At 42.7% G+C, this 15,919-nt stretch overlaps 1 protein-coding gene across 2 annotated transcripts in view; it reads right to left on the bottom strand.

Moving 5' to 3' along the window:
- The window catches only part of LOC122797858 (HMG domain-containing protein 4-like), a 1,182,248-nt gene that overhangs the window by 710,668 nt on the left and 455,661 nt on the right, over window positions 1-15,919 (bottom strand). The window lies entirely within an intron of this gene.

Raw genomic sequence — 15,919 nt, 5'->3', positions numbered from 1 at the left:
ACAACACAGATGGAATGTTATAGTGAGTACATAACTTATTTTATTTGTTGTCAATTTTCATTTTATCCTCGACATATGGAACAAGATCCCCAGCTATCTTAGACCTTCAGAGGACTCAAGGAAGGATATTCTTGAGCACCATAGAACCAAATGATGCTCTTCCCCTGGAGACCAGATACAATTTGTAATAGGTAAAGGTATGAGGAGAAGCCCAAGTTGCTGCTGCACAAATATCATCCATAGAAGCCCTAGACTGAAAAACTGCTGAAGTAGCTGCAGTTCTTGTAGAATGTGCCCTTAAAGACCTAGGCAAATTAATTTTCTTTTTGCTAGAGATGAAAGAAATACATTATTTAAGCCATCTGGTTAGCGTCACTTTGCTGGCCAAGTGTTGTAAATGAAAATGACACAAACAGCTGGTCGGATTTTCTCAAACCCTTAGTTTTGTGTCGATGGAAGCACATTTGTCTGTGAACATCTAATAAATGTAGGCAATATTCAACTTTGTTAGCAAAGTTGGGAAAAAATACTGGTAAGTTAATAGTCAGATTAATGTTGGTCTCTGACACTACTTACTTTGCTCTTCAGCCTGACTGCTTTCTCGATAAATTTTGGGATTATAGGAATTAGGGAAAGGCATACAGCAGACCGGGGCATCTTTCGGTGACTCCCCCCGGAGGGGGGGGGGGAGGTGAGAGCAAAATAGTTGCTGCACTTGTTAAGGTCAGAGGCAAATAGGTTGCAGCAAGGCTGGCCCCATTGATGGAAACTCCTTTTTGTCACCTCTGGATTGAGAGACCACTCATGAGGCAGAGAATACACCTGCTTAATTTGTCTGCTATCAAACTGGAACTCCCTAGAATGTGCGTTGCTATCAGAAAGCGGTTGGACGAGATCGCCCACTGCCACACTCAAGAGCTTTTCGACAAAGGGGATAGGATTTGGTTCTTCCCAGTTTGTTGATTTATCAAACCACTGACATATTGTTCGTTTGAATTGGAATTGTTCCCAAACAAAGAGCAGGCTGAAAGGCTTGCAATGCTAAAAGCACTGCCCTTAGCTTTAGTATGTTGATATGCAAGCTGGAGTCTGTAGGGGACCAAGTGCCTTGAACAGTCTTTCCCGTATAATGCCCACCCATCCCATCTGTAAGGCGTTCATGGTCTCTGTGACAACAGGAGGTACTGCCAGCCATGCCAAGAGAAAAAGGCCAGTGGATTTGTAACATATGCCTGCACAGCTAGCTGGAATAAGTATATGTCATTTGTACATCACATTGATTTGTACAGATACTTGTGCTGAAAATGTATCTGTGAGGTTTGCTTGTGTTAAAATGTATCATTGTGCCCTGCTGTAAGGGAAAGAAATGTACATGTATTACTGTAACTGTTTAAATGGATACATTGTAACAGCATATACTGGTAGGGAAGAGGTTAATCTTAATCTCCAACTTTGCAAAATATTCTTGAAATTAAATTACTTTACAGGTAAAGCCATAAAGATGTTATCCCACAGTTTTGAATGGAGCCAGAGACGCAATATCTATTCTAGAGAATAGCTTGTAGCTCCTGTAGGAAGAAGGGAAGTAAGCAAAAAGCTCTGTATGTGTGCATTGTAACAAACAGGTGTTAAACCCTGGTAGATTCTAGCGATGGGGACAGTGCGGGGAAACAAGTCAGATGACCAAATGCCTGTGATGTCATTCTGTAAGCCAAAAAAATATGTAGATATTACTAGGAGTTTGCTCTCAGCATTCTATATTCTGTCTTGGATCTGACAACAAGAACCACTCACTCAAATTATCTGCCTTGCTCTGTTCAGTAAGTAACTTAATTAGGGAGCAGTAATTCTCTTTAGATTAGACAGGAAAATATAGTGACAGTAGAAGTACTGTTTTTCTAACTGTGTGAAACTTTCCACCGGTGTTTTTTATATTCCCTGTGACAAAGTCTGGTATTTACTGTAAACATATATTTAGTATGCTCTTGTGCTTTTATTAAATATATTTAAACTTTTCATTGTGGCTGGTCCTTTTAGAATATTTAAGTTTTGAGTGTATTTGCATATACTTATTTGGTGATAACAGTGGCCACTCCTGAAAGCCTTGCTGCTTGGTCAACATTAACATTTATATTAATATTCAATTTCACTCAGTATAACTGGGTACCCTTGTAAGAGCCTTAAAGTAGCTGGCAGGGGTTCTGGTGGCACTGAAAGCTACCTTACAGTGTGGGCAGAAGGGGGCACAGCAGGTGAATTTGTGCCAGCCTTTCTTAGGGTTGTGTGTGTGTGTGCACGCGCGCAAATCAAATCTCAAAGAGTGTGTGTGAGCTGCTTAGAGCAAGGACACAAAGCACTAGTTTCACAGAGAGGGTGTGGGAGGACTTAGCTTAGAACCTTAGCTAAGGACTCAACTCTAAGCTGTGCCAGTGGGGAGTCTTACTGGGGGTCTGGACCGATATAGGGTGAAACCAGCCCCCAGACTGAGTGTGTTCCCTGGGTGCTCTTAAGGGAAATTGTGCTTGATGCAGAGAGGTCTGCATCTGGAAATACTGAGTGAATTAATCTGTATTCCAGGTGAATGCCCCTCTCCAGTGTCAGTGGTGAGGATTCAGGATCCTGGATTACTGGCCCAGAGTGGGGGACCTCACAGTTACTATGGCTTGGGGTTGTAATGAGACAAAGGGGTGATCTAGAAAAATGTCTTTGGAATGCATCCACCAAGCTAAATCTTTTCAGCAACAATTGATCAAAATCAAGTCTGACATGGGTTGGTGTAACATTGACCACTGAAGATGCTAGCAACCACTGAAGAATCCTTATGTGATATCATGCCAAGGGAACTAGAGTTATAGCTGCAGCCATGGACCCCAGTGCTTGAAGGACTAGATGAGTGGTTACTTTTTACTTTTTTGTTCTTGACTACTTTCTGTATCTGAACTGAATGTGAAGTACATGGTCTCTTACTTCTATCAAATGACGCCTGGCCGGGGAGGTAATGAGCCAGCCATCTAGATACGGAAACACTCAGAATCCCTGCAGTCTCAAGTGAGCTGCTACTACTGCCATTTTTGTTGAACACCCTGGGGTCTGTGGGGAGACCAAAGGGCAGAACTCTGAACTGATAGTGACTGGCTCCCAGCCAGAAATGGAGGAAACTTCTGGATCATTTGTCCATTTTTATATGATAATACACATCCTGAAGATCGAGTGAGCACATCCAATTGTATTTTTCTAAAAATGGAAGAATGATCTGTACCATGACAATCCAGAATTTGATTTGATGAACTGATTTGTTCAGTACAATTAGACCCAAAATTGGTCTCTACTCCACTGTCTTTTTTGGCACTAAAAGAATCTTTAGTAAATTCCGGACTCCGGTCTGGTGGGACTTCACTTGGATGACTCTTTTTTTTCTATCAGTTTTTGGATTTCTAGAACTGCTTGTTCTCTCTGATTGGGTGGAGAGACGGGGATTACTTTACATATTATTTTACATATGGGAAGAGGAAAGGAAAAGGGGATTATATAGCCTCTGGATATAATCCTCTGCATCCAAGCATCCAATGTTATTTGCAGCCAGGCATTTCGGTGTAGGGATAAACATCCCTCGACTGCCTCCTGAGGAAGACAATCGGCCTCCTTTTAGGAGTGCTGGTAGGGTTTACCAGAGAAAGAATCCCAGATTTTGCGGAGCACCTCTGCCACGTGGGTGGCGCCTTCCATTAAAGTTCCCCCCTCTGTTCATGGGGGAACTCCCTCCACATATGTCCTGAGAAGGCCCTTGGGACTTCTTGAACCACATTGTTCCACTGATTCTCTGATTTTTAGAGAATGGTCGTTGAGGAGTGGAAAGATGTATGCCCACAGCAGAAAGGGTCTTTCCATCTTTCTCGTACCTGGATAAAGTTTCTCTAACCTTTGGGCCAAACAGAAATGATCCGTCAAAGGATGCATTGACAAATGATGATTTAAATGGCTTTGCAAAGTCACATAGGCGCATCCAGGTGTCTCCCCTAATGGCAACACCGGAACCTGCCCCTCTGGTGTTCCCTTCGATCACATGAGCGATGACCCTCATGGACGAATTTGACACAGACACTAGTAGCCAACTGGGAAGCCACCTTTTCTTGGACGTCTTCAGACATGGTTCCTGCAAGGGTATCAGACAACTTCTTGATCAGATCCCTCTTAAATCTGGTAAAATGTGCCAGGAAATTCAAAGACTGTAAGACAATGGTCGATAATGCATAGACCCACTTCCCAAATCTATCCATCACCCAATACCTTGTTGGGTGGATGGATACAGGAACTCATTTCCGCCAGTTCCTTCTTTGTGGCTGCCACCTCGACTATGACATCAACAGCTAACCCTGTGGCCCAGAGCTGTTTGCCTTCAGAGGTGAACAGAATTTTGTCAGGTCTCCTAGGGATAGGTTCAACAGTATCAGGGGCCTTCCACACCCACTGAGAGAGCAACCGAATGAGCTTGTCAGCAAGTGGAGCCATCCAAGAGGTACAGGGTGAAGTGCCAAAGGCCTGCAGTTACAGTGACTCCTCAGAAGAGGGATTTTGGGAATTCCAGTCACCGCTCTGTTTCAACATTTTCAGGATGTCTCCAAAGACATAATTGGGGGTGACCTAGGAGATCTCACGCCTTCATCGAAGTAAGTACCTTCGGTGATTGATTCCTCTGGGGATTCCAAGTACTTCCTCTTGCACTTTTTCTTCTTAGGGACCTCCACAGTGGGATGATCTGGTGAGGTATCAAAAGATGAGAAAATTGTTATCTGGGACTCCACTGGCCTTGGCACTCGTGTACCAAGTGGGAGTCCAGGTTGAATATCTGGGAGGAAAGGGACACTAACTCTGAAGTGGCAGGGGCTGACTGTCTGACTATGGCAGTAAGGACTCTCTCCATCGTCTCGAAAGCTGGACCCCCCCGAAGAGGGCAGGGAGTCCGGAACTGAGGAAGACTGCCTTGGAACTGTGATCACCCCCCTCTACTTCAAAGAGACAGCTTCTGAGTCCAAAGCCAGAGCTGAGCTGGTCCATGCTGAAACTCCAAGGTGCAGAGATGGCTCCAAAAAACAGGACTTGACTCATGCCACTGGAGCCAGCAGAACAGACTCAGCTTCGTGAGGTTTCCAAATCCGATTGGACGGGAGACCTCTGAGCAAGTCGGTTCCGAAGATAGGGATATCTCCAAAACAGACACAGTCAGCACCAGGTGGCTCAGAGCCAAAAACTCAATGCTTCAGATGAAGTCAGAGGAAGAAAACATGGAGGGTGAGGGGGGGTTCAAGCTTCAATACCCAAGGGGGCTGAGGCCGAAGAGGTACTTGACAATCCTCTTGCCCAGAGTATCTTATTCACCAGCTTCTCCACATCATCCTAAATTAAGCTCTTGGTGGAACGGATAGCAAGGGTGGAGGGTGATTTTGGCCATTCCAGAAAAGGTGAAGGCAGCCTCCCTGCAAAGGGGTCAACAGAGCGTGAATATGAGGTTCTCGGAAGATCCATAATGGATGGCTCCTCAAATTACTTACAGTAGTCGGCAACGAAAGAGATGTCTGTGCCGAAAGTTTTGGTGTCAAAAATTTCAAATACTCCTGCACCGAAACACTATGTGTCGAAGACTGTCTGCCCCAATAAACTTGGTTCTATAGGTCCCTTTGGGACTGAAGTTTTAGAAGACGAGCTGGTCGGTTCCAAAGGAACCAAAGACTTGGCCCTTTTTAAGGACGGTGCCGATGGAGTGGAAGGCACTGATAGGCTTCTACTTTTTTTGGTTTCTGCAAAGCTTACAATTGTCGTCAACAGGCCAGCTATACAAACCACACGCACACATGGGCACGAGTAGAAAGGCCTCGCAAACAGTAACATCACTATAGAAAGACATTTTTTTTTAACAAAAGGGGAAAGCAGCAGGAAGAAAACTATCAACAATGATAGATGAGAATACACCAAGATATACGGAAGAAAGAAAAACTATCAACAACGATACTTTAGAATACACTAAGGTGTACAGAAATAGGAGGAGTTCGGCAATTCCAAAACTGTTAGGAAATAGTGGGTAGGTTAATGACTAATAAAGAGGTAAAAAAGTAGAAAACTTTTTCAAAATTTGTAAATATATCAGTAAAGAAACACAGCTTTAGAGTAATGGCAAACAAGTCTGTCATGAAGAGCTGCAAACGAGATCTGAGGTAAATAGTGGAGCATTGTGGGCAAGGGTTAAGCTTGAGTGTTTTTTGGCTGTCGCGAGCTATAATAATGGCCGAGTTGGTTCCAAGGCTCGGAAATGAACCCCATTTGTCGAGGATAAAATGAAAACTGACAACATTGGATCTAATATTACCATGACAATGGGGGGTGGGAATGAGGAAAACAAGGTGTGGAAGGACAGCATTTTAAACTTTGGGACCTTGACACACAGACAAAGAAAGTAGAGGTGTAGAACTGGTCTCCATATTCCTTCTTTCTTTGGCACCAGAAAAATGAATACAAATCTTTGCCTGTCTGATCTGAGGACACTAATTCTATGACCCCTGAGACAATATATGACCCAAAATTAGATGAAACTGGGATTTTGGTTTACAGGATGAGGTTTAATCTGTTGAAAAGAAGAAAGAAACTCCCATGGCCTTCCATACTCCTGTTAGATGATTCTCCATACCCACTTGTCAGAGATAATATGATGCCACTGGAAAAAATGAAGATGTAATGGACAGATTACTACAGCTGGAGGAGGCTTGTAGAAAGCAAGCTGTCATTCTGACGTTATGGTGCGTCCTTGGGTCTAGGTGGCTTTCCCTTTCTTTTCAGAGCCTCCTTGCCATTGATTTTTAACATCCTCTTTGTTAGCACCTGCTGTGACTTTCGGCTTTTCCCGGTTAGGGGTCGCCACAGCGGAACTCCGGTCTGCTAATGATTGGCAGTAGATTTTTACGTGCCGAGTTGCCAGCCCTGACGCACAACCTTCAACGAAGGTACGCCCATTCACGCATGTCTCCACACAGAAGATGCTTTTTAGCTGAGAATCGAACAGGACAACGTCTTACTGTGAGGCGAACACGCTACCGCACCACCACCACCGCAGATCCTCTTTGTTAGCACCTAGTTGTTTAAATTGCTTTTTGAAAAGGGGTCCTGAATTAGGAAGTAAGTTTTTTTAGTAAACTTAGAAAAGGAGGGTTGAAAAACTTGGGTCATCCTCTTACTCATTTTTCTCTTTCATTAAATCCTTTAAGGACCTCAGCAGTGAGCGGACCAAACAGAAGATCACTGTCTAGGGGAGAATTTAAAATTTCAGTTTTAACATCACATGGTAAGGTTTGAGAATGTAACCAAGGTAATTTTCTCATAACTGACAGAGTAATAGCAGATATGAATACAGCATCATAAGAACAATTTAAAGAGTGGTTACATGAGAAGCAGAAAATATTAAGGAATTCAATTAATTTAACAGTTCTGTAGTGCATGGATCATGGTGATTACACTCTGAAATTCAGAAAAAGACAAACCAGTTAAGCAAGACCCAACATCAAATAGATGTTAAGCACCTCCGGCTTAAATTGTTATGGTCGGGTCTAGCATTAGGCAGTCAAATCTGCCAGTCCTGACAAGTAAATGACAGTTGCAGTACTGCTGTCCAAAAGGATAATGTTAATGTGTCCCTTCCTCTTACAAACTTAAAAAGTAACTAGAATAATAGGATGTGTTTGTTTTTTTTTTTTTTAATCTAAAAGGTACGAATTCTGAAACTTAAATGCATGTCACTATCCAGTGACTTTTTCGGTGACTTCACTCCTCCATGGTTTGTCAACTATGGACTGTATGAGGAACAGAAAAAAATGAGGCAAAAATCAGGACCACTGAAAAGCATGAAAAGTGGTGTAAACATAAAAGAAAATGTTACACTGCCTTTCTCAGAGCACCCCAAAGTGCTTTACGGTTTTGAAAGCCATCAAAACATTTAACTTTTTTTTTTCTATTTTTTTCCTCTAACTGGTATTAAGTATATGGAGCAGATAAAGCCCCATACACTACAAAGAATAATGATTTGTTCGCCGATCAGAACTCTTTATGTGTTCTCAACATGGATGCCAAGAAATTCATCTCTCGAGCTTCTCTCACAAGGTGAATTTCTTGGCATCCATGTCTCAAACACATACCAAATATGTTATTTTCAGCGAACCAATCATAATCCTGTATGTTTCTCATACTCTTAAAGGAAGCCAATAAAAGTTTCAACATGTCAGCCTAGCAGTTCGGAATTCTGAAAGATAAAGTAGCAAAAGAATAAACATTCTTCCCAAATATATCAAAAAGTTTCCCCATCCTTGGAGGGTATGCTGGCAACATTTACAATCTGTTCAGAAATTTTAGATAAGGAAATAACTGCAGGGTCTGCTTTAGGACTAGAATACAGATTTTGAGACTAATGTACTCAGGAAGTTCACTGTCAGGCATTCTGCAAGCTATTAAGGAAACATCCTCTAAAGCTGATAAAACAGGAAAGGACAACTGCAGGATATGGAAAACCAAATTGTAACTAATCATAATACTTTTGCTGGGAAATAGGGCTTTCATCATGTTCCAACTGAAATACATATTTCATTTTATTCAAAGTTTTAGAAACAGCTCTTCTGGAGGTAAATCTGATGTAAAACATTCCTCTGACTCAATCTTCAGCTTCAGGAAGAGATATTTAAGTAAAAACATTTCCTGGTCCATTTTCTGCTATTCTGACTGGGACAAAATGTCAAAAACAGAGGGAAATCTTTTTCTTATAGTCAGTGAAGAAACAAGATTTAAGACATTAAAGGCAGAAATTAATCTCTTAGTAAATTCCAGCAAGTCTTCCCTGTCCATACTTGGTTAAAATAAAAATGTTACTTGTCCTGTTTCATTGTTTTTGTCTCCTGGGAGACTTCCTGGACAGCTCATCGCAGGAGCACTATCCTGGGTATAAGGCCACCTAGACAGATTATACAGTAATACTTCACCCACTCCTTCTTCAGAGACCTGGAAGAGTGCTTTTTCCTTGCCTGGAAAGGATCACCCTACAGCTGCACAAGATGTGTAACTCCTGGCCCTTAGTGGTTTCCAGTGGAGCTACATCAAAAGGACTGAAAGAGAGGTCTGAAAAGCCAAAGCCAGCCACAGCAGAGTCAACCATTCACAGCTGAAGTGATAGAGCTGGCCAGACACCAGAAGACTGCACAGAAATTTTCTTTTTCTTGGAAATAAGGGAAGGAAGAACTGGAGAGACTGATAAATGTTCCATGGTTTAACGGGTAGCAGCGGCTGTAACTGCAGGTAAACCTCCTGATGGAAAAGTAAGGATTCTGAAGTAAAAAACAAATGACTTTCTCCAAAAGCACAATGACCTTTCCCTGAAACACGAATTCTACAAAAAATGTAGAAATAAATAGTAAAACATGATTTTATACAGTTTTTTCACATAAGCATTTACAAGGTAAAATTCCCCTTACAAGTCATGGCAGTCCACAAAATAACATAGGTTATCCTTTCCTCACAGCTTTATAGGAGACAAACAGCTCATCAGCTTTCTTGCAGGTTTAAGTTTTGTCTAGGTAGCAGATGAGCTGACTGTGGACATCTAGAGTGTGAAAGATCCTTTCTCCCTTGTTCTAAGGTTCAAGAAAAAGAAACTGGAAGAATAATAGACTATCTTAAAAGTAAATTTTAACATGATGTTGGGCATGAAGGTACAATATGTTCTCAAAGAAACCCTGTCCCTGTATATAAAAAACAAACCCCCCCCCCTACTTTTCTGTAACAGTAGATGTTCACATTTCTTTACGGTTGCAGTAGCTTATGGGTAGTGCCTTGCCAAGGACACAGAACCCAGCCAGCTTGACAAAGCTCTAACTCTCCTCCCTCTCACTCTGGTTGCGGATACATTTCCCTCCAAAAAAGGATGCAGTCTATCAGCAACCAGTATAAGATAAATATTCAGGATTTTACTGCCCCAAGAAAGGAATGCAAATTTATCCCAAAACAATAACAATCAATAATCACCATAATGTTTAATAACCCTAAAAAGGAGGTCGTCTCCCACCTCACCTATCTACAAAGGTGGATAGTGGGTGAGTGTGGCTACTGCAGCAATGAAGAAATTCGAACATCTACTGTTATGGGTAAGTAGGGCTTACATAACTGTACTATGTTCTTCAGTTTCATTGCTGCAGTAGCCTATGGGCAGATTGGCACAGCTTAACCTACCAGGGACAATGAATTGTAAGGCTCCCAGAGCCCCTGGAGAGAGGCCCAGCAAAGCCTGTCCTATATCCAAGAGAAGGAATCTAGTTTGAAGTGCTTTGTGAAGGTATGGATAGAGGACCAAGTTGCTGTCTTTATAATACTTCCACTACCGAGATAAACAAATATTAACAATAATAACAATAACTGTGGTGTTGTCTGTAGCAACCTGTAAAGGGCCGCTGCCCACAGATGGCATAGAGTTTTCAAAGCATGAATCATTGCTAGCATTTCTTTGATGCATACGTATTTTGGCTTGTTCGAAGAGTTCCACAGACCTTACAATTTTAATCCCATGGAAACTGCACCACAAGCATGACCTGAAGAGTCTGTCGAGACTGCTTGAACTTGGGTTGGGAGACAGAAAGGAAGCCCTGGACTGAGAGCCATTTGACCCTTCTACCACTGCAATTTTCACCTTATAAGCTCCAGCACAGGAATCTGAAAGTCCAAGGGATGAAGGTGCTGGGTCCAAGAATTTTTTTTTTTTTTAGTTACCATTGGATTTTCCTCATGTGTAATCTGGCAAGTGGTACCATGAGGATTCATGTATGCCATCAGACCTAGAATCCTGAGAAATTCTCTTGCAGGACACTGAATCTGGTGATAAAAACTAAGACTGATCTGCTGGCAAGCTATTACCTTTTCGTTTGGAAGGAAGGCCTTTTGCCTGAGTGTATTTATCAGACACCCCAAAAAGACAATTTTGTGAGAGGGTATGAAATGGCTTTTATAGGTTCAAGTGAAATCCCAGACTCCAAACATTTAGGAAAAGACTGCATAAATAAGTAAGTCTTCTAAATAAAGAAAAATGTAGATGCCCTGCAATCTGCCACCACTAGGGCTAGGCACTTTGTGAGCACTTGGGGTGCAGCGGAGAGTTCAAAAAGTAATGTAGAGAACTGATAATGTGACCCAGACACAACAAAGTACAGTTTTGTACCTACCATAAATGTAGATGTTCGAAGATCCACATTGCTGCAGTCCTTACACTTGGGTAGTCCGCTGTCCTCGGTCGGCCCGAATATCAAAGTATTAGGCTGACGTCGGTCAAGGCGCATAAGACTGACATCAGGACGTCAGGGTACAAATGCGCATGACCGACGTCATATCCTCAGTCTTTTCTTGCCCCAGATGTCAGAAGACCCTAAAAAGAAAGGTCAAAACCAAAAGACAGCAAACAACCAACTAACCACCCTTGCACTAATAATATGTACAATATATACAATATACACAATATTTACAACCCAACCCACACAACCGCCTCTAGCTACAGAGGGGAAGGAGGGAGGGTAAATTGGACTGCAGCAATGTGGATCTTCGAACATCTACATTTATGGTAGGTACAAAACTGTACTATGTTCTTCATCTCACATTGCTGCAGTCCTTACACTTGGGAAGAATCCCAAAGCAGAGGTAAGGGAGGATGGCAAAATTATAAAGCAGCAGGAGCTGCCAAAATGCCCTGTAAAATAGCAGTGGCAAAACCAGCCCTAGATTTAGAGTAAAGTGGAAGGTGATAATGCTTAGAGAAAGTATGCACTGAACTCCAAGTAGCTGCCTCCAAAATATCTTTAGTTGCCACCCCCCTTAAAAATGCTGTCGAAGTGGCAGTAGCCCTAGTGGAATGAGGCCTAATCCCAGCTGGAATCTCCTTACCATGATGGGAATAACAGAAAGCAATGCAAAACCCAATCCACTTAGAAATAGTTTGTTTTGACACAGGCTTGCCCTGAGAACTCAAAGCAAAAGAAACAAATAACTGCTGAGACTGCCTGAACCCTTTAGTTCTGCTCAAATAATATCGCAACTGCCTGTGTACATCTAAAGTGTGCAAAATATTTTCCCCTTTATTTTGGGGATTTGCATAAAAAGTAGGCAAATGAATAGTTTGGTTTAAAGCCACACTAGAAACCACTTTAGGCATAAAGGAAGGATTAGTACGCAAAGATACCCTATCCTTATGGAAAATTAAGAAAGGCTCAACCGCCATAAGGGCCTGTAATTCAGAAACCCTTCTTGCAGAGGTAATGGCCAACAAAAAAGCAGTCTTCCATGATAAATATTTCAACTCGGCAGTAGCTGCAGGCTCAAAAGGTTGTAGAGTGAGTTTCTCCAACACAAAATTGAGATCCCAAGCAGGCGTAAGAGCTCTACGTGGGGGTCTTATATTCTTTGCCCCTCTAAGAAATTGCTTGAACAAAGGATGAGAAAACAATGATGGGTCACAGTTATAGTGAGCAGAAATTGCTGCAGCATGAACCTTAATAGAAGAGAAGGACAAACCTTTGTCCAGTAACTCAGTAAGATATTGAAGAGCCACACTTAAATTAGGCTCAGAAACATCAAATTCCTTTGCTGTACTCCAAAATAAAAATCTCTTCCATTTATCTGTGTACACTTTCCTTGTAGTAGGCCTTCTGGCTTCCAAAATAACATTCAAAACTTGCTGTGGAAGTTGAGACCCTCCAGGGTTCAAAACAGAATATGCCAGGCTGTTAGGTGAAGAGAGTGAAGTTTGACATTGAGTAAATGACTGTTCTCCTGAGACAGCAGGTGTGGAATCCAAAGGCAAAGGCCATGGAGGCTCCCGTACCAGACTTCTCAGTAATGGGTACCAATGCTGTCGAGGCCAATCTGGAGCTATTAAAATCATCTTTGGCTTGTCCTGTCTGACCTTTAGGAGTACCTTTGGGAGGAGAGGCAGAGGTGGAAAGGCATACACATGAAGATTGCTCCAATTGAAAGAAAGAGCATCCACTTTCCAGGCTGTGGGATGAAACCTTTTGTGCAAAACTTTGGCAGCTGGTAGTTTAGTGGAGAAGCGAACAGATCTATGTCTGGAGTTCCCCATGACACTGTCAATTTCTGAAATACATGAGGATCCAATTTCCACTCGTGGGGATCCATAATTGTCTGCTCAACACATCTGCTAAGGAGTTCTGTGCTCGGCAGAAACCTTGCCTGAAGATTTAGCTGTAAACTGAGAGTAGTCTCCCACAAAATCATTGCTTGCCTGCATAGAGGATAAGAATGTGTTCCCCTTGCTTGTTGATGTACCACATGACAGTTGTGTTGTCTGTTAGAATCAACACCTGCCCTGGAAGAAGTAAATCCTTGAAAGCTATTAATGCAAATTGGACTGCTAACATCTCCTTCAAGTTGATATGTAGATGTTGTAGTCTGGCAGGCCACGTGTCTTGTATCCACTTTCCATTTAGATGAGCTCCCCAAGCTTTGTCTGAGGCATCTGTCGTTAGAATCTGACTCGCCTCTGGCCGGGTCACAGAGAGTCCCTTGTTTAGGTGACATTCCTGAGCCCACCACAAAAATTCCTTTTGAATGCAAGGTATTATCTGAATGACAGTGTCCATATCCTGGCAGTGCTGTGTCCATACATTTTGAGATACCATTGTAGCTTCCTCATATGCAGTTTGGCATTGGGAAGCACCAGAATACAAGATGCCATGAACCCCAAGGCTTGAAGGACTGTCCTTGCAGTCAGCCTGGACTGATGAGACAATTGATGGAAGTAAAGGGAAAGATTCTTTTGTTTGTCCGGGGTCAAAAGGCCATCTGGGATGCTGTATTCAGTCTTACACCCAGAAAGCACATGTCCTGAGAGGGTACTAGACTGGACTTTATTTCGTTCACAGAATACCCCAGGCATCTTAGCACTGCTATCACATATTGCAAATGATGAAGAAGTTCGTCCTTCCTTGAGCCAGAATCAGGCAATCGTCCAAATAAGGATAGATCTGTATTCCTTTTAGCCTGAAGAAAGCTATCACTGGAGCCAGAACTTTCATGAACACTCTGGGCGCAGTAGATAAGCCAAAGGGCAATGCAGAGAACTGATAATGAGAAGTCCCAGCTCCAAAACGCAGATACTTCCTGCAACTTAGTCTGATAGGAACATGAAGGTAAGCCTCCTTGAGATCCAGAGTTACCATCCAGTGATCTTTGCCCAGCAGAGGTAAAAGCTGTTGTAACGACAACATTTTGAACTTGGGAATGTCCAGATAAGTGTTGAGGATAGATAAATCCAAAATTGGTCTCCACGTGTTCCCCTTCTTTGGTACTAGGAACAGGCGAGAATAAAATCCTAGGCCCACTTCTGGCAGAGGGACCGGCTGTATGGCCCCTATCTGAAGTAGCAGAGAAATTTGTTTGTGAGCCTCTATTCTTTGCTGAGAAGGAACGTCTGGCATGCCTTTGAAAGGAGGCAAGGTATGGAAATAAAACTTGTAACCTTGGTGTATGATATCCAATACCCATCTGTCTTGGGTAATTAAACTCCAATTTTCCTTGAAAAGTGCCAACCTTCCTCCCAAAGGTGCTGCCAGATGAGAAGGCTCTGGCAGCTGAAAAGGTAGGTCATTGGGCCTGTTTACGAAAGGACTGACCCCTGCCCTCACCCGAAGACTGTGCAGGTGAACTCCCTGTTCTAGGCCTGAAAGAGCCCTGAGCTCTGCCCCTACCACGTCTAGATCTACCCCTAGACTGGGAATCATAAGAAGGATACGTCCACCCCTTGGTAGGCCAATTCCTACTAAACTTCGGAGGTTGAACCTGCAAAAAATCTTTAACAGTCTGCATAGACTTAGCCTTGTCTTCCATTTTCTTTAAGACTGCCTCCACAGGTGAACCAAACAACACATCAGACTGTAAAGGAGCATCTAAAATCCTTGTCTTAACATGGTCAGATAAATTCTGATCCCTCAGCCAGGCGTGCCTGCGAAGAACTGACCCAGTGGCAGCCACCCTAGACGAGGCCTGTACAGCATCAAAACCACATTGCAAAGAATGCTTACCCACCTGTTCAGAAACATGTACCAAATCTTGTAATTCTTTACACTCAATACCTTCCGCCAGAGCATCTACCTTAGACTTCAATTGAGAAAGTAGATAGTTTTGGTATTTCAACATGTGAAACTGGCAATTCAAAGCCCTCATAGCTAAGGTGGAAGAAGTATAGACTTTCTTTCCCCATCTATCCAAAGCCCTGGCCTCTTTATCTGGAGGAACCGGATTTTTTACAACAGAAGCCTTGACACCCTTAGGCCCCTGACTAACAGTTTCTGGGTCCGCCCTAGGATTCTTAAAAAGATATTTATGAGCTACAGGCACCCTGTAATACCTATCCGGTTTAACAGGAGCAGGAGGCAAAGAATCAGGATTAAGAGAAGCCTCTGCAAACACATCTTCCACAACATCCAGAACAGGAGGTATAGCCAAAGGCCTATGCTGGGGTAAAAACAAAAATTCCCTAAGCCTTTTCCTGGAATCAGAGAAGTCCTGACCTTCCCACTTAAAATGTTCCCTCATGGAATGAAGAGTCTCTGAAAAAGAAAAATCCTCTGGAGGAGAAGCAGAAGGAGTAGAATCATCCACATCAGAATCAGAATAAGGAGAATACTCCTGCAAGTCTTCAGCCGAAGACTCTGAAACATCCGAAGCCTGCTCAAAACTCCCCAACTCTGGTTCCACCCTAGGCCTCTTATCAGGAGGGGGCAAAGAACCTCTAATCAAAGTAATTAAATCTTCTGCCATTTTAAGCATGTGCTTCTTGGGCACAGATCCTGATGAACTAGGAGTGACACCAACAGAAGCTAAACCTGGCCTGCCT

This window comes from Protopterus annectens, chromosome 1.part0, assembly GCF_019279795.1.
Source record: "Protopterus annectens isolate FY-2018-M chromosome 1.part0, PAN1.0, whole genome shotgun sequence".
Lineage (NCBI taxonomy): Eukaryota > Metazoa > Chordata > Ceratodontiformes > Protopteridae > Protopterus > Protopterus annectens.
Note: the sequence above shows the minus strand (reverse complement) of the source record. Positions and strands in the feature narration are given on the sequence as shown.